A 24772-nucleotide genomic window follows, 5' to 3' on the forward strand; every position below is an offset into this window, starting at 1 on the left:
GCATCTTTAACAAGCACTCTAATAACACTTGAAGTAATAGCGCAAAACACACCACCAGTAAGATGCAAATTACAATGGCTCAGAGATATGCCTTATAAGGAAGTTTAGATCTCATCTTATTTAACCTAATCTGTACAGGAGCCCTTTCTACAGTGAGGACAGATTGACTGATTCTAATAAGAAAGAGTGCCAACATTTACATAGCCAAATAAATAGCACATGCTTCTCTCTGTAAGCTCCAAACCCTATTGCCTATTTTAACAATACTACCATTGTTTGAAACCTAGAGTCATCTCTTTTTAGAATTAACTTTCAATACAGTGTATAAGCTTTCAAATACACAAATTACAGAAAGGAAAATTGTTTTCATTGTATTATTGCACCTTCTGGTTTTTAATCAATATTAGAGCCCCCAAATTCATCACCCTACCTCTAAAGGAGTTTAGACTACTTCCCAAATATACCCACCTCCAGGGTTGAGATTTGACACTACAGAAAATGAGACCAGAGGATCAAGATGTTGTTCCAAAAAATAAACACATGAATTTTAATGTTTTGAGCAGAGGACAGCTTCTTAGATAAACTACTTTGAACAAAATAATGTTCACTTGGACATGTGAGTTCAAGTAGGCTTTTTTTTAAAGCATGTTATTGAATATCACTAAACTCATCTCAATAGTAATAAGACATTACCCGTGATTGCTCTCTTCAGTAGCCTACTGCTGGGCTGTATTTGCTCACTTCACTGTATCAAAGGAACAGAAAAGATTTCTCCAACTCTTGGCACTGCTGGAAACTCCCAGAAGACTTTCAAAATCTATAGAAAGGAATAAAAAATGTCCTGCAATCATTAATAAATTACAAAACCCAGATTAAGATTCTCTAGTCTTCTCCCTCCCTTTCACCACCATTTGTAGTACACTGAAGTGGATTCTCCTCAGACTGCACTTACCTTTATCAATCATAAAGGAAATTATAAGCAAAAAGTCCTGTCTCCACCCTTTAATAAGGCTATTATTATAATAATAGCCAACTTTTTGCACCAAAGATGTCTCAAGAATTCTTTCTTGGCTGTTGGCTCTGAACCCCACCACTTCCTTTTTTTTTTTAAGATTGATTTATTTATTTTAGAGAGATTGAGGGCAGAGGAGAAGAGAGAATCCCAAGCAGACTCCCCCTGTTGAGCTTGGAGTTGGACATGGGGCCCGATCCCATGACCCCAAGATCACGACCTGAACCAAAATCAAGAGTCGCATGCTCAGCCAACTGAGCCACCCAGACACCGCACCCCCCAGCCACAACTTTAAACCACACCAATGGGGATTAAGAGGGACACTTGTCCTGATGAGCATAAGGTATTATATGGCATGTTGAATCACTATACTGAACACATGCAACTAATATAACACTGTACGATAACTAAACTGGAATTAAAATGAAAAAGACACACACACACACACACACACACACACTGCAATTTAAAGAATGGAAAACATTTAAATGCCCAACAACTGGGGGAGAGTTAAGAAATTTGACACGCATGATTTACTTAACCATGATTTTGTCAGCCAGTAAAAACTTTCATGAGTTCATAATAAAATGGAAAATATCACTTATTTAAAGAAAAAGTAGAGTACAATGTTATAATTACATATGATCACAACTACTTATGCAAAAGCAAAAAATAAAATGCAATTTGTTCCGATATAGTTATAAATATTAAGTAAACTACGTTCCCAACTTAGACGAGTTAAGGTAATTCAAGTCAGAGTCTAGTATAACAAATACATCTTTTCAAAATCTCTGTGTAACAAAGATGAGCCATGTATTAATGCAAGAATTTTTCTCCAACATTCCAATATATTAAAAGATGGTTTTCCAGAAGTCACTGTTAGAGGCTGTGTGTGAGTATGACCTACAAATGCCTCAAAGACTTAAAATGTAATACCTTTTCTTATAAAAAAAAAATGCTTAATGAAAGGGGAAAAAATGGGGGATCACGGAAGGGAGACCTCAGTATGGCCTAAATCTTTGAAACTGGGCAGAGTGGTTGTAGTGACCAGGCACAAGAAGAGTGAGCATGAGACATGAAGAATAAAAGGTAACATTTTATATGCAAATAAACAAATTCTTCATATCCTTAAAAAGGAGACAGCAGGCCCATAAATGGAATCACTTGTGCTAAATCCCATGTCAGCAAACAAGACTTAATACCTAACCTAATTACATTTCAACCCCTCACCATCCCCCCAGGAATGTAACCTTCAACCAGTCAATATGGAATTAGCTGAACAGCACTACTGAGATAATCCACCTAACAGACCCCTTCCATCTCCCTTAGGAAGACAATATTGCCTGAAACAATGTATTCTTTGTTAATAATTTCCTTTTCCTGCCCCCCTTTTCTGCCTTTAAAAACCTTTCTTCTTCTATAGCACTGTGAAGTTCCTTTCGATTGCTAGATGGGATGCTGCCCAATTCATAAATCAGTTGAAAAAGGCCAATTTGGTCTTTAAATTTATTCAGTTGAATTTCTTCTGTTTAAAAATATCAAAATTTGGGGATGTCTAGGTGACTCAGTCAGAGTATCCAACTCTTAATTTGGGCTGGGGTCATGACCTCACGACCATGAGATCAACCCCACATCAGGCTCCGTGCTGGGCGTGAAACCTGCTTAAGATCCTCTCTCTCATTCCCTTTCCCTCTGCCCCTCACCCCACCCCCCCATCCTGGGATCTCGTGCACAAACTCTCTCTCTAAAATCAAGCAATTAATCAATCTTCAGTACCTTCAAATCTGTCTTCTTCACTCTAATCAATTAATCATTTGTTAAGCATCTGGAACAACACAGTTAAATTTATAACCAAATCTTGGGCATTTAATTGCAAAAGGTTTGACAAGGAATGGAATGCTACTTTTTCCAGAAACCCAGCATTTTATCATCATGTACTGGTGAGATACAGGCTCTTCTACTTGCCTCTTAAGAATTACAGATTGCTTCCAGATGCTTTTCAGGTGATTTCAAGCCTTTCTTCATCCTGTGACTGTTGAATTATGAAAGGCCATCTCTAATTCATGAGAAATACTTCTCCCATCTTAGTGTCCATTATCATATATTCTCTCCTTACACGCAACATTTTTAAGCACTCACTCATATGCTTTTACTTAGGTAATAAGGCATTGCTGTGTATCAGTAAGGGCTTGTACTGAGAACCACTTATATTTCACCATCATGATTCCGCCAGCAGCAACACTTTGGAACTTCAAAGGAAGCCGAGTCCTTTGACAGTAATGCACAGAATGACATCGAAAGCAAGGTTAAACAGAACTCGAGTAGATTGAAAGGACTTTTTAAAAATTCACGGAGTCTTGATAATTCTCTTGGTTGTCATCTCATTTAAAAACAAAATATTTCTCCTACTAAAAAGGCAGGGGAAGTTGGCAGTTAACAACTCAGTCACACTCAATCTCTGCTCAGGCAAGTGCTCTACTTCTAACAAAATATCCTACCTCCATATAATAAAATCAAATTCAGGCTTACACTCCTATGTAAAAGCTATGTCACATCCCTAATTTCAACAGAAGAACAAATTTTAAAGCTCAATTCCAGATGGCATAAATTCAATGAATTTAGACTTCAGCTATGCTGAGTTCAGAAATCTGCTAATAAGCAGGAGTACACAAAAAACATGGCAAAACCACCAAATGAACACTGGGGAGGGGGGATAATTAATATCCACATCATAAATTTCTCCCTATAATCAGTAAAACAGATGCAGGGATTTACACAGGAGGTGTGGATTTATCCATAGCACTGTATTAATTGGCCTCTGTTATAATCAAGTGCTTTCCTAGAGGGTAATTAAATCAATCAATCAAAATAGAAGTCTCAAAAAAGTTCAACAAGTTCACTCAAATACATGCAACTGACTATGTGCTAATTACTGAATAATTTCATTCTCCAAAAGAGCTGACCTGAGATAAATTACATTCACATGTGAAAACTGTAGAGTAGAAAAACATACTCTACATGGTCCTACAATCTTCACTGATTCCATTTAGCATATAATAACTCAGCCTTAAAATGAACTTAAACCCAATCCCTGAATTTCACAGATGATAAAAATGAAGCACAAAAAGCTAAGAGGCCTGTTCAAAAGTAAATAGCTGGAAGGGCTCCTGGGTGGCTCAGTGGTTGAGCGTCTGCCTTTGGCTCAGGTTGTGATCCCAGGGTCCTGGGATCAAGTCCCGCATCAGGCTCCCTATGGTGAGCCTGCTTTGCCCTCTGTCCGTGTCTCTGCCTCTCTCTCTGTCTCTCACGAATAAATAAATAAAATAAAATTTTAAAAAAGTAAATAGCTGGAAAATGAAAAAGATCCCATATCTTCTGACCCACAGTGATATTATCTTCTCCACATTAAGCTCACAATTCCTCAACTCTTCTACCCATTAAGTTGATTTTATTCCTTCCCCTGAACAGCAAAACTTTTGAAGCTTTGGGAAAACTGGAATCAAATCAAGCTGCAATCTTCAATTTCCATTCAATCAATCCCTGAGATTTTACACCAGTTATATAGAGTCTCTTCTTTACTCCAAGAAACCCAGTGTAAGTTGAATGACTTTGGGAAGATCTCAACCAGGAAACAAATTTGAGAGTTGTAGTACCTCACAGAGAAGGAAAAGCAGGCCAGGAGAGACGACAGGCATCTTAGAAATGAATCAAAAATAGAAGTTTATTAAAATGAACAATGAAGGTGAACAAAACAAAAATCTAAGTATTAAAGTGCTGTTTCCCAAAATGACAACTACTCAAAAGATGCTTCTTTTTTTTTTTTTATTTTTTTTTTTTTATTTAATTATGATAGTCACAGAGAGAGAGAGAGAGAGGCAGAGACACAGGCAGAGGGAGAAGCAGGCTCCATGCACCGGGAGCCCGATGTGGGATTCGATCCCGGGTCTCCAGGATCGCGCCCCGGGCCAAAGGCAGGCGCCAAACCGCTGCGCCACCCAGGGATCCCCTCAAAAGATGCTTCTTAAAGAAAAAAAAAAGTAGTAACCATTGCTGTTTAAAGCTCTGCACTCAAATAAATTTGGAAAACACTGCCTTCTAAATATCCTTCTGGAATATTCACAAAGCACGTTATGTGTATTAAGGCTAAAAGAAAACCTACAGGAAAGAAGCCTGGTTAGTTTTAATCCAACGTTCCCCAATCATATTTGACATCTTCGGTTGCAGAATTTGTACTGACATCCTCCAAGAAACATACTTCAGGAAGCACATTTAGCATTTGTGATGAATAACATGAGTATGATCCTTATTAAGCAGCATTTATAGCAAGATGGGTTTCCTCTTCCAGACCCAACTGTTAAAAATCAATTCATGAGATAAAGGAACCCTATAATTAAAATGAAAGTCACAAAAAAAAAAAAAATGAAAGTCACAAAAAAAAAAAAAATGAAAGTCACCACCACCAACATGCAGTAAGTGCTAAATGTAAGGCACTGTGCTCTAAATGCAATTTTTTTTTTTTGAGAAGGGTGGAGGTGTCTTCAAATTCAAATTACCCTCCCCAGAGGCTGTAACTATTCATAAACAAGCGAAACACTTCAACACAAATAAACATATGATATACACTGTTCTGTACCTTACATTTTTCACTAAACACACGCTGGCAATTTTTCCAAAACAATACATAAAGATTCCCTGGAATTTTTTGATGGCACAATTTCCAACATACAGATGTAACAATGTATTTATTCAGTTGCTGTGGATGAACATTTTGGCTGCTTCCAATCTTTATCTCCTACAATAATTATCTTGTACATAAATCATCTTTTCATGCATGCAATATGTATGTACATGTAAGATATAATCATAGTATGCGCGAACACATAGTAGATCTCAGAAAACACATTCATATCAAGGATAAATTTCTTTTTTTAAGATTTTATTTATTTATTTGAGACAGAATGAGAAAGAAAGTACAAGCAGGGAGGAGGGACAGAGGAAGAGGGAGAAGCAGACTCCCCGCTGAGCAACGACCCTCACCCCCACCCCTACTCCACCCCTCTGCCACACACACACACACACACACACACACACACACACACACACGCAACACAAGGCTAGATCCCAGGACCCTGAGATCATGATATGAGCCAAAAGCAGACACTTAACTGACTGAGTCACCCAGGAGCCCCCTCTAGGATAAATTTCTAGAACTGAAGTTTCTAGCCAAAAGATACAAGATTCTTCTTATGACAGATTTTGCCAAACTGCCCCACTAAAGAGGCTATTGTGTTGCATTCACACTCTCTACAGTGTGGGTTATGAACCCATCTCATAGTGGTAAATGGTACTTCCACATGGTTGTCACATGCAAATCTCCTTTAATGAGTGGATTAAGCATCCTCTCATACGAGTAGAAGCCACTGTCATTTCTCTGCAGAAGACTTTGTAGCCTCTGTCCATTTTCTACTGAATGGCTGGACTTTTTCTTAGGAATTTGCAGGGGCTCTGTATTAGAAAAATTAGTCCCACTTTGTGATACGAAAAGCAAACATTTTCCCCAATTTTCTTGTTCTCTGCATTTCCTTATGCTGATTTTTTCAGTTAGTTTTTTTTTTTTTTTTTAGGGGGGGTGGTAATATGATCAAGTTGATCTATCTCCTTCATGGCTTCTCAATTTTCTGTCATACTTAAAAAGGCCCTATGTACTTCAAGATTATAAAATAAGTTTCTCATGCTGTCTTCTAGAACTTATGTTTTTAATTTCTGTTTTATATAGATTTTGGCTTAACATTTGAGGTACCGCTCTAAAATAGTTACCTGCTTATCCCACTACTATTTATTGAATCGAGCATCTTTCTCCAATCAATCTGAAAGGCCATCTTTATCATATGACAAATATGGTATTTGGTAATACCAATGTTTCAATTATTGTAGCCTTACAATATGTTTTGTTTTGTTAAGTAGGCTCCACACCAGCATGGAGCCCAAAGCAGGGCTTGAATTCACAACCCTGAGATCAAGACCTGAGCTGAGACCAAGAGTAGGATGCTTAACAGACTGAGCCACTTAGGTGCAACACCTTACAGTATGTTAAAATGTCTTTTTCAGAATTGTCCTAGCTATTTGTACTTATTTTTCCGTGTGAACATAGAATAAACTTCTTTACTAACCTCCACCAAAATATATATATATTGGAACTACATCAAACATACACATTAATTTAAGGAGAACTGGTATCTTTATATCCAAGAATATGACAGGCCATTTCATATCTTTTCTGTATCCCTCAGGAGGATTAAGTGCCTTCATATATATCATATATATTTAAGTTTATTCTGAGATAGTTTTTCTTTTTATGCTATTGGTCTTTTCTTTCACTATATATTCAAATCAGTTATTGTTGGTATATATGAAAGCTATAAATGTTGACATATTACCTTGTATCCAGGCATATTCATATATTATCTTTATAATTAGTTTTTATTCTAGTCATATATTCCTATCATTTGCAAAGAATATTCATTTATTGCCTTTCTGGGTTTTATACCTTTATAACTTTATTTTCTTTCTCTTGTCCAACTATCTTGACTTGTGATTCCAAAATACCATTAATAAACAGTAAAAATAGTGGGCATTCTTATTTTGTTCCTGACTTCCATGGGGATGTTCTCAAATTTCCTATTACCCCTAAGATGTTTTTTGGATTGAGATAGACATACCTTATTTTCACTATGGATGTTTTCCTACTCTATTTTGAGGGGGTTTTAGATCAATAAATATTGAATTTTATCAGATGGATTTTCTATAAAAATGATATGATTTTTGTTATTGATATTTAATGAGATAATGAATGTCATACTACTGAGTCCTTCTTGCATTCCTAAAACAATCCTTATACGTTATGGTATATTATTCTTTTAATGTGTGCAAAGTACATACTAAATTGAGTGAGTGTTTTCTCAAAGCAGCCCTACAAGATGGGTACTGCTATCATGGCTGCCCTAGCCCTCACTCACTGTACCTCTGCTCTCCTCCCCACTGCTCCTCAAACACACCATGCTTGCTCTCACCTCAGGCTGAGCAAGCACTAGTATAGTGCCAGGCAGACCTGCAGCTCCCTGATATCCCCTATCCCCAGATACCTTCATATAACATCTCTCTCCACTTATGTCTCTGCTTACATGTCACCTCAGCACAGAGGCCTTCCCTATCTACCTCAAACAAAACAGAAAGAAAACACCTTCTAATTGTGTCATTCTACGCCAACCCTGTTTCATTTTTCTTTGGAGCAACTGTTTCTATCTAAAATACATTATATTTCATTTCTACTAATTTATATTCCATTTCTCCCTATAGAATATAAACTCACCAAATGCAGGGATTTTGTCTGCCTTGATCACTGCTTACTTCCCAGCACTAAGAAGCACTTCCCAGCACTTCCCTGGCACACAGATCCTACTTAATATCTGTTGAACAAATGAATGAATGAATGACCACATGAATGAATGAATACCCATTTTTTAAAGTAATCTCTACACCCAACGTGGATCCCAAACTCACAACTCTGAGATCAAGAATAGCATGCTCCACTGACTGAGCCAGCCAGGCACCCCATGAATATCCATTTGATAGATGAGAAAACTGAAGTTTAAAGAGATTTAATTCCCTACCCTTAAACATTAAAACAAATGACAGGTGATTTTAGGACATAGAGAATGCTCATATAATCTTATGAACACTAAAGCACAAGTTACTGATGCCACTGAAAGAGGAAAACCATAGATGGTCCCTGTATAAGATAAGCAAAAGAATCAGGAGATAGCCTCCAGAGAATTCCTTAAAAACTATGAACTGAAAAAGGGGGACTCTCTTACACTGTTGGTGGGAATAGAAGCTGGTACAGCCACTCTGGAAAACAATATGGAGGTTCCTCAGAAAGTTAAAAGTAGAGCTACCCTATGATCCAGCAATTGCACTACTAGAGATTTACCCCACAGATACAAAGGTAGTGATCCGAGGGGGCACGTGCACCCCAATGTCTATAGCAGCAATGTCCACAATAGCCAAACTATGGAAAGAGCCCAGATGTCCATCGACAAATGAATAGATAAAGATGTGGGATATATATATATATATATATATATACATATATATACACACACACACACACACACAAACACAAACACACACACAAGGGAATACTACTCAGCCATCAAAAAAATGAAATCTTGCAATTGCAATAACATGAATGGAACTGGAGGGTATTATGCTTAGTGAAATAAGTCAATCAGAGAAAGAAAATAATCTAATTTCACTCATATGTGGAATTTAAGAAACAAAACAGAGGAACATAGAGGAAAGGAGGGAAAAATAAAACAAGCTGTAATCAGAGAAGGAGGCAAATCATAAGCGACTCTTAACTCTAGAAAACAGAGTTGCTAGAGTGGAGCAGGATGCAGAGATGGGGTGAATAATGGGCATTAAGGAGGGCACGTGATGTAATGAGCACTGGGTGTTATACAAGACTGATGAATCACTGACCTTTACCTCTGAAACTAATAATGCACTATATGTTAATTAATTGAATTTAAATTTTAAAATAAAGAAAACCATCAGCATTCTATTAGGGCAGCTCTCCTCTCTCAACACCTATGAACCTCACACAGCAAGCATCCTGAAGTTCTGACCTTCGTCCACATACGTCCTTGGATATCCAGAAGATAAAACTGGATGCTTCGGGGCCGAATAATACCATTAAACATGTGTTTACTACTGGTGCTGGCAGATACAAGTACTAGAAGTGCACTCACCCCACAGACTAGCCGCCTTACGGGCCCGTACAGACACCAGGGACGTGGCTTTGAAAAATTATTTGCTCTTTCAAAAGTCTTTTTTGGTTTTAAGGCAATTTACAGGTAGATATTCTTCAAGTCTATTCCCTCCTCTATCACTGGGATACTTCCCTGAACCAACTTTAGGCCAAAAACAAAATTTCACAAATCTCCATTTTTGATATTAAAGAGTATCTTAAATTTTTTTTCAGAAGTCAGCCAAATTCTGTATTTTAGAACTGTGAAGCTGATCCAACCTTGCAATATGTCGCATTTAATTCCATCAATGTAAAGCATAATGAGCAAAGATTGAGCTAGTGAGGCATAACTAAATGTTTTGAACCTGCGAATTTAAAAAGCAAGGATCGTTTATGTTATTCCTAAATAGTAAATAAAATCATTTTCCAACATTTCACTATCAAATTACAGTAATTTTTCCACGAGCACACACTTGAGGAATGCCACAAAAGGACTTTTTCTAACAGTTCATTCTATTGTTGCTCATAACCTCCTAAATATTTCTCTCATTGGCTTCTATTCAAAGATAAATGGAAGGCAGTAAAATTTATGGAAAATGTATTCAACTGCTTAAAATACATCAAGCAAAAGGAAAAAGATTTTAGAGTTATATTATGAGTTGTGAAATTATATCTCCTTCACTTAGTCTCTGCTTCAATGATGGCTAACAAAACTGGCAGACTGGTCATGTTCCAAATCACCTCCGATGTGGGGCTCGAATCTCCCACCTCGAATTCTCACCTTGGTCAAGGCCAAAGTAAACATCTGTCCTTCACATTTTTACACAACATCACTCTGTAGACCACAAATACAAGCTTTCACACCAGAGAGGAAGCAAATTCCAGTGCACTGGACAAATTTTTGCTCTCTTAAACCAGTCTGTTGATTGTTCCCTTGCTTTTCTTGGCTGTCCAGATAGTGAAAGGAGGAAAGGACCTTTCTGTGAAACTGGCAAGTATAACCAGATAAGTTTGCCCTTTAAGCAACTCACAAAGAGAAAAGCAAAATACAGCTCTGGTTAAGGTTTAAAATTTAACTATGAAAATTATATGCTAGCACTTGACCAACATGTTGCAAGATTTTAATAAAGTAAGATTATGAAAGTGAAGTCACATGAAGTCATTTTTTTATGTTTCATGGACCAAGAAAGAGGCATGAAAGAATTTTTTAAAGTAACATTTAAAAGATACTGTACTTTATAAAATTAAGGGAAAAAAATGACAATTGCACCACTTCAGAAATGCCTTAGAATAGAGAAGTGAGGGAGTCTAAAAAGCATAACCATAGAAAGAGAAGCCACAGTATTAAACTTAAAAAGAGAGAGATTAGCACTGAGAAAAATGCACCTTCATAAAACTCAGCCGAATATAAGAAAATAATTTATTCACCTTGCATAGTACTATTTCATTTTATTTAGTCCTTTCTTTAAGCATTTTAGAGAGCTTTATAAGTATTGTCCACTTAATCCCTCACTCAAAGTAGAAGATACTGCTATTACCATTTGCAAACATGAGACATTTTAGCAACAACAACAAGGAAAGAGTAAGAGATATAAAGTTTGAGGAAACTTCAAAGAAAAGAAGACAGGAAATAGACTCTTTTGGCTTGGCGTTTGGGGAGGAGATGTGGCTGGAACATACAATAGAGACAGAAACATATATAATATAGGACTGGCTTAAATAAGCAAACAGATCTCGATTTTCTTACAGGAAAAATAAGCTTGGTAGGATATCAGTTTATACTCCAGCATTCAAAAATATCCTTTTTTGTATCAACTTTTACATCAAGTTCTATCAAGCACATGCTTTATGGTTCCTAGAAAACAAACCAACACAGGGCATCACCACTCACACTTCCTCCTTTGCGTCTCAGAAGCAAGAAGAGTTAAGAATGAAAAAGCTGACAAGATTCTAACCTTAATATGAAATCCCTAACACAAAACATTAAGACAACAAAGTGAGACAGGTGGCTAAAATAATTGAGCAAGAGGAAAAGATTCCACCATTTTCAGAGGCAGGCTCAAAAAGGCAAGTGCAATAAACATCCTTCGCAGCCACAGGGCACCTTGTACATGCCTCTCTTAATATTTGTTTATGTTTTTATCCTCCTGGGAGGTTATGATCTCCTTGAAGGCAAGGACCTGGCTTTATATCAGCCTGGCCTATCAGCCACTGAATTCAAATAAATGAACCAACTGTTGAGTCAATTAACCTTTCTTAAATTCTCTTGACAAGAAATATTCACAGGATTTGTATTATGTAAAATTTACCTCTATTAAAACAGTACCAAAAGATCCTGACCTCAAAGACACATTAAAAGCCAACTGGCAAGGAAAAGGCTTGTCTCAATTATTAAGGCAAAGCTATATTTTAATTTGTTTTCCAGTTTCATTAATATACAGTGTGACATTAGTTTCAAGTGTATAATATAATGATTCAACACTTCCATATGACACTGGGTGCGCATCACAAGTGCACTCTGTGATCCCCATCACCTATTTCACCCATCTGCCCCACCACCACCACCCTTTTGGTGACCATCAGTGTGTTCTCTATAGATGAGTCTGTTTCTTGCTTTGTCTCTTTCTTTCCTTTGGTCATTTGTTTCTTAAATTTCATATGAGAGAAATCACATGGCATCTGTTCCTAAGGCAAAGCTATTTTGAAGTCAGAAGCTAGGTCATGGACTCTAACATAAGTGTAATATGTTTTACAATAAACAGTAAGCCTTTAAAATCACACAAGTATTTCCTAACCCTACATATGTCCAGAGTCCCTAACTGTCCAGATTGGTGAATACACAACCTCAAAATACTCATCAAGTTACACATGGTTTCTGGGTCAGGTGACTGGCAGGCTATTGAAACTCATTTACCTTCTTTATGTTGATGCAAACAGAGTCTGTAATACTAGGTTCCACTGTGGGAAGCACAGATTCAGAGTGCTTGGCTTTTTATTATTATTATTATTATTATTATTATTATTATTATTATTAGAATCTGAGGTAAAAGGAAATTCAGGGAAATCCAGATGCCTGCCTATCTGCAAGGACTTCAATGTCTTCTGCTTCTTCCAAGAAATGTAAAGTCCACCTATTTAGAACATGGCCCGGAGCTCCTGAACCTATCACCTGCCCCTCATCTCCTCTAATTGCACTCATTGAGTCCCCTTAGGTTAAGACACTGAAAAATCTCATTTAAGGTGATTTTCTGTATCGTGTTCTGACTTTGAAAAGTGAAGTCTACGCCAGCCAGCATCTGAGGCAATTAGGTAATATCATGCCCACTGTCTCTGTCCAACAAAATAAGATCCTAGAGCAAAAATGCAATATGGCAACAGGCCAAAGGAGGAAAATGAAAAGCTCAATAGAAAGATGCAGAGGGCAAAGATACTACTATTAATTACCAAGTCCAAACCCCTACTACCAACATCAGTGACTTGAAGAATGAAGAACTTTCCATGATCACTAGACAAACTACAAGAATGGTAGGCATTCTTCTCTGTATTCTCTTCTCTGTATTCTCACCGCTATTCAACAAATCACAGATGTATAAACCCTAAAATCAACAGGGATGTTAAATAACAAAAGGGTCTAAATGACAATATGCATATTTGTGATAGAAATATGGAGTCATTTGCTCAAAGTAAAAGTCTAAATGACATTAATAGGCATATTCCTGATAGAAATAGGGAGTCACCTACTGAAAGTTAATTGTCATAATCAAACCTCTAACTTTGATAGAACGAACCACCACGTCACTCACTAATGCCTTTTATACCCACCTGATGCCAGGGAACTGAAATTACTGACATCTTGATGTCCTTTGCAGTGACCCTACTGAAGTGAAAGAGTAATTCAAGTTAGAACAAGAATCTTTACAAGAAGTTTTCAAAGCACAAATATTCCTTTTCAAAAAATGCTCTGGCCCTAAGCCCTCAGTACAGACACCTTTTACATGCCAGCGTGCCTTAACACACTGAACCTCATTACCGACTGAATCACAGACACACTGCTCTTACAAAATAGAAGTAAATTAAATATCCACATATACAGCTTTCTTTTCTACACTATTAGACAAAAAGCACAAGTAGAATAGGTGAGGCTCTGGCCTCTAGCTTAAACACAAATGGAATTACCCTACCACAAATTACTTAAAAATGCAAAGCACAATCTCTCAAGTTAATTTGTCACTTGGAGAAATCACTGTGCTTTTAAGATGAGAATTCATTTATGAGAAGCTCTTAGCACAGTTTTCCCCTTAACCTTCTCAATTTATCTTACATTTGCTACTCTTCCACAGCAAACTTTTATGTGCAATTTTAAGGCTGTGTAATATAAGTTACAAGGTCACTAGTCTTTGAAAACCAGAGAACAATCTAATGAAAAGGAGGTGATGTTACCAGCTGCCAATAACTTGCCCTCTCCTGACCCAACATGCTAAAAAGATGAGATCAGGTGGGATTTTCTATGATCTTTATGAAGGAGAAAAGAAGAGGGGCTGGGGCCAGCTTATATTTGACTGTGAAGTGGGGAGATGAGATCTATAAAAAAAAAATGTTTTTAAATAAGGAACAGCAAAAAAGAAATCCACAATCTTAACATGATTCATTTTCTTTAGAGAAAGAATAATGATTCTAGGTGCACTTAAACAATAAGTCTTTCATCCACAATGAGCTTTTGAGACTAGTCTAGGCATCATCTAAGCCTATTCAGAAGTAACCAGAGCAGGAGCCAGTGGGTATGCCCAATGTCTGGAGACAACGGGTAAACCTAGTGATAATTTCACGCTTTTCTCTAAGCCTTAGGGTCATCAACTATAAACAGGGATAATATCTTCCTGTTCTAGGGACGCCTGGGGGCTCAGTCAGTTAAGCATCTGCCTTCAACTCAGGTCATGATCCCGGGGTTCTGGGATCGAGTCCCAAATCAGGCTCCCTGCTCAGCAGGAAGTCTGCTTCTCCCTCTACTCCTCCCCTCTACTCGTGCTCGCTATCTCTCTCTTTCTTTGTCTCTCTCAAATAAACAAAAAAAAATTTTTTTAATCTTTCTATTCTATATACCTCACAGGATCAAGTTTTTAAAGAAACTATACCTGCTACTACTGAATTAGCATGTTACTGATTACAACAAGTGTGCACCCTGTCTCCTGCCCAGAAATGGAAAAGAACCAGTCTTACTCCGCTGAATTAACATTAACACTTGAGGAGACCACAAGGCAGGCTACACTAGGATTGCCAATCCCCCTGAGACCTTGTCTACCTCAAATGGCTACACATCTTGTGAAGACTTCTTACAACTACTATCCCAAAGCAGCTAAAGTAATAGTTTATCAGCATTGGGGAATGGAGGAGAGGCTGTGGGGAAGAACATAGATCCTTTCCAGAATCTGATGAAAGCTACAGACTCTCTACCCACCAGAAATCATATCCATACATATAAGCAAGTCATACTTTTCTGATATGAGGCATGGTTCTTGGATTTTACATTAGGAATCCCCAACTATGGGCTGTTGAATGACTGCCAAGTCAATCAGAGAGACACAAGAGAAAAGGAACAGATTTGCAATGCTAAGGCACATAAGATGATCATGGTTATGTAAGTGTTGCATTGGGAATCCTTCAACAGACCCTCACTGGAGACATGAAGCTAAAATGCCTGAATGATCACAGCTATATCCAGATGAATGAGACCCTGATTGGTCCAGCAGAAGACCACTTCCTTTCATAAGCAACCAGGTTTCCTAGTAACGCCTAAAACATAATGTTCATACACATCTAGTGGCTGCTTCAACTATTTCCATGTAAAAGTTACCTAACTGGAAGCCAGAGCTATGGTATTTGTTTTGAAGACAAAGTTACTGAGGACTTTGTATAAGATGGAGAAAACATCAAATGTCCACAGCAAAGCAAGAAAGATCACTTTAGAAGGCAGGGGGACAGGAGAAACAGTGTTAAAATACCCCCATGCCATCCCAGGCACCATCACTGCTCCAAACGTAGTGGTTCTCAATCTTCACTCTTGGAGCAGAAACATCCAGAAAGCCTGTGAAATACCAGTTGTTGGGCCCCATCTTCAAAGTTTCTCATTCAGCAGGCCTGGGCAGAGGCCAAGAATTTCATTCTAACAAGTGATAGGGGCTGCTGCCACTAGCCCAGGGGATCAAACTTTGAGAATCACTGATCAACACGGTTAGAGCCTGTCTCACAGAAGACATCCCAACTTCTTTACCACATGAATAGTCTCATCCATAGGTCATACATGTCATCAAATAGAAAAATCAGTACCGCTCCTTCACTCAGGTCAGCTCTGGCCTGTGCTACCTAACGGGGCCCACCGGTTGGGCTGAACAACATCCAATAAACTTCTTGATAACTGGTGAGTATCTATAAGTAATTCACACTACTTCCTGCCGAGAAAGAACTTTGAGCCATTCTGTTTTAAAACTGTACCCTCAGGAAGCAATAAATGGCAAACTGGCGCTAGGAATATTTAAGACTTAGCCAAACACCCATTACCTCCAGAGCTGTGGTTTTCATATTGAGCTCCACAGAGGCCCAGATGCTATATTCATATACCTCAAGGGTTGGAGAGGAAGGGAGTAGAGAAATCAAAGAAGCTTTTGGCCTCCCATTTGAGTCCCTCTCTGAAGTTCAGTTTTTCTCTGATACACATACATATTGGCATAAATTACATTTATTAGTGGTTCTGTCCCTTTGAGGTAAAGAAAAGTTTAAAGAATACTGGATTTCATGACCTCTAAGAGTCCCTCCATTTCTATAGTTTTATTGAATACAACAATCAAAGGTTAATTGGCACATTATAAAAATAAAAATATACAACTGGGCCATCCATAAGGCTGACAAAAATACCAAAAAAAAAAAAAAAAAAACTAGCATCAGAATGAGTGGGTTAGCAGTCAGATCACACTTGTGCCTGGTATGAAGGTCTAGAAGTCATACACAGGAGCTTCTAAATTTACTGAGAGCAGCAAATGAGCTTCCATAAATGGAATATGAAAAACAGACCAACTCCCGTGGTAATTATCTCTACTTAAACTTGCCCTGTCAAGAAGACACCTTGTAGAAGCCAGGGTCTTTTCGGTTAAGTACCATGGTGATACCATGAGGCACAGAGCAAGATGCCACATACTCAGGATCGTTATCAACAAAGCCATGTACTAAACCAGCAAAAGCTTTTCTTCGTGACACTTATTTGTAAGCTACTAGGCAAGTTATGCATAAAGCACCAGGATCATCACTGAGTCCACAAGTGGACCACAGCTGAAGAGACAGAAAGGGCACAAGTGGATGGGAGGATGATAGTTTGGGGGAGATGGACAACATTTCTTTTTATTACACTTTCACATGTGAGTCATCCATAATCCCGGTGTTCAAAATCACCTCTGAGGGGCAAATGAATAAATGGAGCCATTCATTCCCAGGATGCCAAAGCTATCTCTAACGACAAGGGTGGCCTGTTGCAGAATGGGAGATATGAGTTCAGCATTAAAAAGAAAGATAATAGGATCTCAAACACATGCCATCATCCTACTTTCAACAAATTCCCCTTTGCTACCTTCTTTGGCTAGGGTAGCACCTTAGAAGTAGGAAGAAAGAGTTTGTCTCAATAGGTCAGTAACTTACAAACCAATTCCAACAGAAAATCTAAACCACTCAGTAAAACTCATCTCTTCTAAACCAAGGCAACCAGAAATGTCCCCATTTATATCTGTTCTAGGAACCATGGTGGGGCGGAGGAGGGGAGGCAGCATCAGGCAGAGGAGCTGTGCATTCCTGATTTCACTCAGCAAAAATGTTTTCTGAGCTCCTCTGGCAATGATGAATATTACACAGTCCCAAATCCAAAGGAGCTCACAGGGACCTACCCTCAGCCACCCAACACCATAAAGTCATATCTAATGGCACAGAGAACTAGGTTAGGGTCCAAAGTCAAAGTAATTAAATTAAAATCAAAACTATCCTTGAAAATTCCCTGTAATTCCTCATAAAATACAATACGATGCTGTACAACCCTAAGTTCAAGATAACCAATTTTTCCCCGCCCTCTAGGAAAGACTATTACCTTTTCAGGTAAACTCCAAAGGAAGTACTCGGCCTGCATTTTACAGGCCATGGGGTTAAACCCAATTGCTCGCTCTCTCTCTGAGAGGAAATGAAATCTCCCTAAAACAGCAGGCTCCTGTCTCTCACGTTCACTCTAGGACCTATATTCAACATATTTCAATTGTTTCTTGACCTTTTTTTTTTCTTTCAGCAAAGTGCATTAGTTTAATTCCCATGGGTAAAATATGCATATAATGACCTTGCTGTAATATCACTATCTTAATATTTACTCAAAAGCATGCCCCAAATGCCACCATTTCTTTGAGTCAACACACCGTGAATCCTCCCCTTGAATGCAAACATTATTCCTACACAAGAGAATGAATGTTTTTACCAAATGAGTTCCAGTTATTTGGAGAGACCAGAGATACCAGAGTGAACAGGTAAATGTTGGTAAGTGAAAAGAAAATCAAGAAAGACCCAGAAGATGTTCAACAAATTGGGCCTGTCAGGGAACAATGTGAACCCATGGTATACCCCAAGAAGAGGACTGAAGGAAGCAAGAGAAGACTATAACATATATCCAAAGTTCTTCACGGTAAGTCCTACTCTCATACACTACAGAGAAATCCCATTCCCAAAGTCCTCCAGATGAGAAATGTTTCAAGAAAAAATGATGGGTCTGTGAGGCTACTCTGATTTGACCCAACTAGACTACCCAATCCATTACATGGTCCCAACTGCTCATGCCTTCCAGGTCACACCAACTCATATGGCTCCAAACACAGCCCTGGAGACTACTAGAGTCCCCCGCATCTTTTTCCATTTCTGTTGTCCTCCCATCATGGGAAGAATGGGTGCCACAGCAACCACCCTTCAGACTCTTCTGGGAAGCATCAACAAAGCCTGACAACTGCTGGCAAAGCTGGCTCTCTCCGATTCTCATAGGCACGGGTATATCTTATTCCAGGCAACAACAAGTGGTTTCTCAGAAAACAAAGCACTCTCTGCCAGCCTCTTCACCTCACCTTTTATTGTAGCCTCTCTTCTCTGTCCTACTGTAGATTCTGCTACTGCTGCCCCTCAGCAGACTCCCTCTGTGACTAATTTCCCCTCCTTCATCATATTATTTTCAGCTCACCACATCCCTCTCTCTTGTCCCCTCCAGATTCCACCTCACCTTCATGTTTACTGTCAACCTTCCATCCTCTGATTCCCCGGAATAATGCAATGAAATGCAAAATGCAAAAATGCCACCCCCAAAAAACCCGTATATACTTGTCCCATAAACACCGTGTACTTTTCATGCAACTACACAATTCAAACCCTGCCCCATTCTTCTGGACACAAATATGCTTCAGCAACCTGCCACTCCTCCGTGACAGCCTGAAATCATGCCTCTCAGCATTTTCCTCCTGTGGTAAACTTCTGATCTGCTCAGAACTTTTACTTGACCTCGGCCCACACTTATCACCATCTTAAATTCCTCAGCTGATTTTGGAAATGAGAAATTTTAAGCAGGCAATTAAAAAAGACTAGTAAACCTGCTCTTGACAGGACTAGACTTAACTCTAATGAGATAAAATGACAAGCACATGGCTTGCTGCCAAGGCATCATGAACAGTTTAAGAATTAGGTTCAACATAGCTGATACAATCTGAAAGGCAGAGCGACCTTTTACACGTTTTATCTTTTGCTTGGTTTGCACTGTGTGCAAGGTATGAAACTCAAAATATTAAGATACCAGTTTAGGAAGAGACCTTCAATTCAAGATTTACGAAGAGGTGTTGGAGCAGATTACTAGAGCATTAGACTTACTGACTACGTGCAACTATTTTTATCTGCAGTGAATATGAAATACATAACACACAATTTTCCTAAACTTTATGCACTAAATATATTTTTTTTTGTCTTGAGGACAAAATGATCATTCCTTTGCTAAAATGCTTACACCTCTCTCACATAGATATTTAAACCTAATAATCAGAAGAGTAACAGGATACCTATAAAAACTATGTCATTTAAATGTAATACATTAAGAGGCACCTAGGAGGCAGTCAGTTGAATGTCTAACTCTTGGTTTCAGCTCGAGTTGTGATCGAAAGGTCATGAAATTGAGCCCTGTGCCAGGCAGGCTCTGCACTCAGCTTGGAGTCTGCTTGGTACTCTCTCTCCCTCTCCTGCCACTCAAATACATAACTAAATAAATCTTTTTTTTTTTTTTTTTTTTCATTTTAATTAAACAGAATACATTAAAATCTTTATACACGTTTGAAAGAAACCGTGTCAATATTCACATGTTCACATGTATCCTCAGACAATCAAAAAGAAATGCTGTTTTCCGCTAAACATGCGTAATTTCAATAAAAAAGGGTTTCCCGTAGCAGAGAAAAAGTAAATTCTTAAAACATGAAAAATCCTAAGCATTCAAAATGCTTGAGATTCCCTTTATTTCACTTGCCCATAAAATTAAGAGCGACCGTCCTATAATACAAAAAAATGAAAGAAACTGATTGATTGTCCCATCATCTTCACTCTCACCCCACCATCGCCACCCTTAAAGCAACAGTTCTAGTCCTGGTAGCTCCACCAAAAGGGTCTTTAATACTTCAACCCCTCATCTGGTTTCTTGCTTCAGAAACTACTGCCGTAAACCTGACACTAGAGATACATAACGGAGATTAATGCAGTGTTACCTTGAACAAGCAATTAAACAAGGCTGAAAAGCAGCAAGTAAACCCCCAAACCATTTGCTCTTTCGTGATAGGAAGCTGAAGATAATCTTGTTTACTGAACATAAATCACTTGCGATCTGGCCACATTCTGAAATGATATTCCAGATGGAAACGCTGCAAAGGCAGAAGCTGCTTACATGAGTATTTTCGTCCAACTCTAAAAACAAACTGGACCAGTTTTTCTGGTTGCTTCTAGGAAAGCGATCACTTTAAACCAGGGACATGATTCAACAGAAGGGCTTCCCTAGACCCATTCGGCTCTATTTCTGGTCCCACCCCTGCCCCCACCCTTCTTCTAGCAGTATTAGGTTTCTCCCAACTAAGGCTGCTTCCTCCTGCTTCAGTATCTATTTAAAAGTCTTCAGGCTGCAGAAGGCAAACTCCATTGATCAATCTTACCTTCTCACAGATTTTTGTGGTATATTCACATTTTGGGGGAAATAAAGTCAAGACACAGTCCTTTCATTTGTGTGTGTGTATATATAATTTTTTAATTCTCTTTAAGGCTCTGTTGATCCAGACAGGCCTCTCACAGAGGCTGCTGTGTTTGCTAGGGTTCGTGTTCACATGCTGCCGGTTAGGAATAGCTTGGCTTTACTTTTCATTTCCTTGAGTTAAAGTCACTTAGACAGAGAGGCTTTGAGAGCTACAATGTGCAACCAGTCAGTGACTTGTTTGTTTAAAGGTGCTATGTTCACAGCCGAATATTTTGATCGTGCTGGTTAATTCAGCAACCAAAGGTTTGTCAGGAGACCTTCTTTATTACTCTCTTGCTACTAAATATCACAGGAAATGCCAGTGATCCTGATACAGATCCGCTATGCCCCAGAAATGCCACTCTGAGGCACAAGTGGGGCCCTGCTGAGATAACCAAACAGGACACCTGGCAGCTGAGTCTGTCCCCACCCCCCTCACCCCCATTCCCCTACCCAATGCTGGGGGAGGTGGGGAGGACCTCATTTGGTTTTAAAGTACACTGTAACCTGAATTAAATCTCAGACCCTATACATTTTAGTTCTTTATTCTACAGCTCATACACAGTTAAACCCAACAGTGCAAAACATCCCAGTGGACCTTACTCACATCTGCCAAAACCAACATTACAAGCTCCTACCAAACTTCCATTTGGTCTGATTTTCCACTCCTATATGCTGCACTCATTCCAACCCCACACCCATCTTCTGCACCTCACAGGAACTATTACTTTATCCCCAAGCAAGGTAATCAACTCCCCAGGCACCTAGTGAAGACTCTTCTAGTACCTGTCCACACCACAGCAGACCTGATCCGGCTTTTGCGTTTTCTTCTAGGACCAAGACCACCACCCCTTTCTCCTAGGCCTGCCACTTTCCTCCAAGGCCACAAAGCAAGCCAGAAGCTTAACGTTGGGTAGCTTCACCACTGACAATTTTCTTCCCATTCAATGTAATTCAAAGTTCTGAGGCCTAAACCAAAGCATCACAAAGCCTGAGATCCAGAGCTACACAAACCTGGCTTTGCCTCTGCTCCTTACCATCTCTGTGACATGGACAAATAACCTCTAAGTTTCAATTTTATCTCTAAGATGGGGATAATAAGAGCATTTCCCTTTATGGTGAAGACAGAATGATATAATCCCTGGCACAGAGTAAGCTTTCAAGAAATGTTAGCTATGTTTATCATTATATTAGTACCCAACTATTGTTATTACTACAGGGACAAATGGCATAAACTGGTAGCCTTCAGACCAAATTTGAACTTTATCTGGCTGTCACAATATATTTTGCTTGGTTTATTTATTACCTTTGGAGGGATAAGCATTCTCCAGCCGGGCACAGTCCTCATCACTTGCCCTTAAAATCTTATATTGTCATTATAGTACCTGTCTGGTCCCTAAGTTTGTGATACTCATCTCTCTCTTTCCAAACTAAAGGCCTCAGAGGTACATGGGAATTTTTTTTAAAACAAAAACATCACAGAATTAGGGTAGCTAGACGTTATTCTAAAAACAATGCCCTTTTAAAAACCAGAACAAGGAGTCACCGATTTCCAAAAAGGTTAAGACCTATCAGTCAAAAGGCACATAGGTGACAGGTGGGGAAAAAGGAATAAATTCTACTTTGTAGTTTTACGGTCAGTAACAACTTCCAAAACATGGAGAATTTGTGAGGTTCTTCTAAAACACAGAATCCCACTGTTAGCTTTGCTGGTCTGGAACAAAATGGACAGAGCAAACATAATACCAGCAGATCAGAAAACATACATCAAAAGCCAGGCTCTTCCTAAAGTGCAGAAAGCCATTACCCAGGCAATTTCTTGTTCCAAATGCACTTGTCAGAGGTCAAGGTCTTAAATTCACCTATAGCTTTGTACATATCAAAAAGTTAAGTTGCCTGACATTTAATATTTTTTCTTTTCTTGTTAACTTAGCCCATAAAGATTTTCCAGTAATGATAAAAAGATACAAGTAACATCTACCTTAATAACATACATCATTTCAGAGAAAAAAAATACACTGTACAAGATACAAAAAAAATAAACTCTGTAAGACTCTAAAGATATGAGAGATTGGTATAAAATTAAATAACCATAATTCTTTTTATTTTTAAAAAAGTCTCTCTCTCTCCTATCATTCCCGAGAGGCTGTCCATTGAATATATTCTCTTTAAAACAAGATCGTTTGCTTCAAAATACAGTTGACTCTTGAACGAGATGAGATGGATTTGAACTGCACAGGTCCACTTATACAGATTTTTTATAGTACTGTAAATGTACTTTCTCTTATGAATTTCTTAATAACATTTTATCTCTAGCTTATTTGATTATAAGACCACAGTATATAATACATATAACATACAAAATGTGTATTAATCAACTGTTTATGTTACTGATAAGGTTTCTGGCCAACAGCCCACTATTACTAGTAAAGTTCTAGGGGAGTCAAAAGTTATACACAGATTCTTGACTGGGCAGAGGGCTGGCACTCCCTAACCTCCAGACTGTTCAACTCTAAAATGAAAACAAACGGGCTTCTTTCAAGGTTTGCAAAACTTTTCAAAATAACTACAAAATAAAAGGTAGACAAGGTCAAAATGACCATCACAAAACAAACACAATGATCTTATATGAATCCAACTCTTATTTATTCTTTATGGAATGTGCACACCCTCTGGTCTGAGAATCCAAAGTAAATATAATTAAAGTAATTTACACAGAAAGAAAAAAGGAGGGCATGCTCCACAACGTTAACAGTGATTATTTCCAGAGGAATGGATTACACAGGGTGTTTTCTTCCTTGTGTATGTGTGTGTTTTCCAAGCCTTCTGCTCTATAAAAATATTATTTCTTTCATTATCAGATGAAAAGTATTTATTTATATATTTTAACAATACTACACCTGACTACTACTGAGGATCAGGGTATATCTTTGAAGGGGCTGCATCCCTTAAGGAGTCAAAAGTCAATGTGCAGAAAGCAGCTCTCCACCAGGTAGTCTTTTGCTTTGCCTTCATTACCTCCTCCGAGAAGTTTAATGACCACCTCTCCTCCCCAGAGTTCCAGAGCACTGACACTCTATACCACACAAAGCTCAGGACCTTTCTGCTGCCAGCTGGATGCATTCTCTAGTCCTCTACTCCAGGCTACCTTCAGTCGGAACTACATTTTCCATTTGTTTTATAGACTTCTACTGAGTTGGGCATGGCCCTCTTGACACAGCAGACTTCTGATATCAATTTTTTAAACATAAATGAAATTACTCATCAGCCAATTAATTAACAGAAGGGTAAACCTAGCCTCCTGCTTCTTTGCCTTTAGAAGCAGCACTGTCTCATGTGTAACAATGAAGACTGAGATGTGGTCCCCACGACCAAGATCAGGGCTGCTGAGGTGAAGGCTTTCAGAAAAGCCACAAAGCCCAAGAGGAAGCTGCAGCTTCCCCCTGAGTCAGCCCTGGACTCCCAAAGTAAGAGAACAGACCTGGGGGTGCCACATCCCAAGAGAGCAATGAAATCCCCGCCAGCTCCTGCATCAGCCTAGGGAAAGTCAGGTGATGTTAGCTGCGGACTCCTAGTCCAGCTTTACTAATCCATACAGAATTCCGTCAGCAAACAGCAAGAGGCAGCAGCTGATCCC

At 38.7% G+C, this 24772-nt stretch overlaps 1 protein-coding gene across 3 annotated transcripts in view; it reads right to left on the minus strand.

Annotated features, from left to right (window-relative positions):
* FHIP1A (FHF complex subunit HOOK interacting protein 1A) overlaps positions 1 to 24772 on the minus strand; it is a 225368-nt gene that overhangs the window by 156259 nt on the left and 44337 nt on the right. For all 3 annotated transcript variants that reach the window (XM_041739076.1, XM_041739073.1, XM_041739074.1), the window contains exon 2: positions 694 to 817. The gene's annotated coding sequence lies outside the window, so the exon portion shown is untranslated. The remainder of the gene's footprint in view (positions 1 to 693; positions 818 to 24772) is intronic.

Source organism: Vulpes lagopus, chromosome 23 (genome assembly GCF_018345385.1).
Source record: "Vulpes lagopus strain Blue_001 chromosome 23, ASM1834538v1, whole genome shotgun sequence".
Lineage (NCBI taxonomy): Eukaryota > Metazoa > Chordata > Mammalia > Carnivora > Canidae > Vulpes > Vulpes lagopus.